General features: G+C 44.2%; 1 protein-coding gene across 1 annotated transcript in view; it reads right to left on the bottom strand.

Annotated features, from left to right (window-relative positions):
• The window catches only part of LOC101846861, a gene marked incomplete in the record, with an annotated part of 82749 nt that extends 81213 nt beyond the window's left edge, over nt 1-1536 (bottom strand). The window contains 1 exon segment of the mRNA XM_035973825.1: nt 1170-1536.
• Between the last annotated feature and the right edge of the window lie 838 nt (nt 1537-2374).

The raw sequence follows: 2374 nt of genomic DNA, 5'->3' as shown, positions 1-2374 counted from the left end.
TCTACTCTACACAACTACTTTCTCCCACTCCCTTTCTTAAATATTCTCTTACATTTTTCTCGCTCACGTCTCTCCTCTACCCCTGCCTCTTAATCCCTCTTTCTGTGTGTCTGTCTATCCCTCCCTCTCTCTCTCTCTCTCTCTCTCTCTCTCTCTCTCTCTCTCTCTCTCTTCCTCTCTCTCTCCCTCTCCACTAAGCCAAAGAAGGACAAGAGGAACCCTACAAGATCCGACAGCACGGCCATCACTGTATCGTCTCACCTCCCCTAAAATTTCTCTCTTCCTCAGATGTATTACTTTCAGCGCCATACTTTCAAAACTCCTGCGTTACATAGCCTTCGTCTTCTCGTTAAATAATTTTTTTAAAGAACCAACGAAACCATCCCACACAAGAATCGAACTAACATCATCTGTGTGCGACGGCAAAGTGCTGAGCCGGCCGCACCACCGTGCTGACACCGGTAAAGACCTGATGTATAAACAAAGATATAGCACTACGGCGGCATATCGGAGATTGACACAGAAAGTGATAACCTTTATCCTTGTAGCCCTTGCCTGACCTTTCAGAGAAAATCAAACTTGAATTCGGGAAGGTGAACATTGCATACTGCCTGCAGATGTAATAATATCATAATATGGGCTGGACAGCAAATAGGGCCTACTTATCAATGACGGGTGATAAGAGGGAAGATAGAGAACGGAATGTGCACAGCACTGATTACGCATCGAAATAATCGCAAGGTTTTTATGATGCGTCGGCATCGGAATCAGTCAATGAATTTCTAATAAAATCGAGGCTCTAACAGATCGCCACTGCAACTATGGAGAAAGGAGTCCTCCCTCCTTTCTCGACAATGCGTCTTCTTCTTCCTCCTCTTCTGCAACCATTCCCTCTCTCCCTCTCGAGATTCGCAGCAGAGAAGCTCTAGAATAAGAAATGTGTCGCGCTAAAAAAAAACCCGTTAACCCTTGCGCTACACGGCCACAGAAAAGGCCTACCTGAGACCGGCGAATAATAATAAAAAATGATCACACAGGAAATCTGGCAGTGAAGGATTTAGAGCTATTTCGCGCCATAATTTAGCCCCCCTTCCAAAGTAAGACTACAGCTGCTACTGCTGTGAAAAGAGGAGGACAAAGTTATACTATATTCACGGATGATCACCTACCTGCTCTCTCCGCTGCACGAATGTAGCGCACGAGTTGAAAAACCAGGAATCGAGGCTAAGAAGTAAGGCGGTAGATCTAGCAGCGATGTTGTTGTGGTGATCCTGAGGGGGGGGGGGGGGTTCACACAAAGAAAAACGCGGTAGGAGAAAGACAACTCATCCGTCAAATTCCCTGCGCCTTTTCTCTCTTTCGCCTCCGCTGTTCTTTGAATCTTTCTCTCCACACTGCTTGGTTCCTCACTGGCTGTAGTATGGTGTGCGTGTGTGTGCGTGCGCGCGTGTGTGTGTGTGTGTTATAACCTTGTTGTATTCGTCTGAATCGCGCTGTCTCTTTCTCGTACTAACGGTCTCGTAGAAAAGCAGTCAGTGTTCAGGCAGTCAGCTGTTTTTTAGATCAGCTGTTTCGTGCTATATTTAGGATGAGTCCGCGCAGCGCGTGGAGGGTTCGCCACAAGACGCCATAGCAGGGAGCTTCTCTGAGAGTTGTTTTCCATCTGCAGTTAGGCCATGTGCACTTGATTCAGGGTAAGGGACCACTTCGGAAATAATTATTATGTTTTTCTTGTGCTGTTGTCGTTGTTGTTGATGTTGTTGTTGTTGTTGTCGTTATATTTGTGCTGAAGCTTTTATTATTATAGTCATAATCATCATCATCATCATCATCATCATCATCATCATCATCATCATCATTATTATTAGTATTATTATTACTATTATTATAATAATTATAATAATTATTATTATTATTATTATTAGACATTTGACACTCATATGACCAAATTATTATGTTTGCTTTAAGTGCCGTAAAACTCTTACTGAAGAAAAAGTATCTGTGATTCATCCACTAATTCGGATTGCGGGTTCGGGGGTTCAAATTCCGTCAGGGACCCGACGTTGTGTCCTTGGGAAAGGCACTTTACACGAACTTTCCCCTTGGCTCGGTCCTATCGGAGACGGACGTTAAACTAGGATCAGGTCCCGCCCCTTAAATAACCTAATAGTGTTGATAGGGGCGTTAAACCTATACTATTTCACCATTTTTTCACCACTAATTGAAGGCGCTGTAGCTTATCTTCTGATGAGGCTGCATTGCTGTTGTCATTATTTTAAAATTCACTCACTCACTCACTCACTCACTCACTCACCCACCCACTCACTCACTCACTCACTCACTCACTCACTCACTCACTCACTCACTCACTCAC

The sequence above is a fragment of the Aplysia californica genome, unplaced genomic scaffold (assembly GCF_000002075.1).
Source record: "Aplysia californica isolate F4 #8 unplaced genomic scaffold, AplCal3.0 scaffold00033, whole genome shotgun sequence".
Classification (NCBI taxonomy): domain Eukaryota; kingdom Metazoa; phylum Mollusca; class Gastropoda; order Aplysiida; family Aplysiidae; genus Aplysia; species Aplysia californica.
This window is presented reverse-complemented; position numbering and strand designations above follow the sequence as displayed.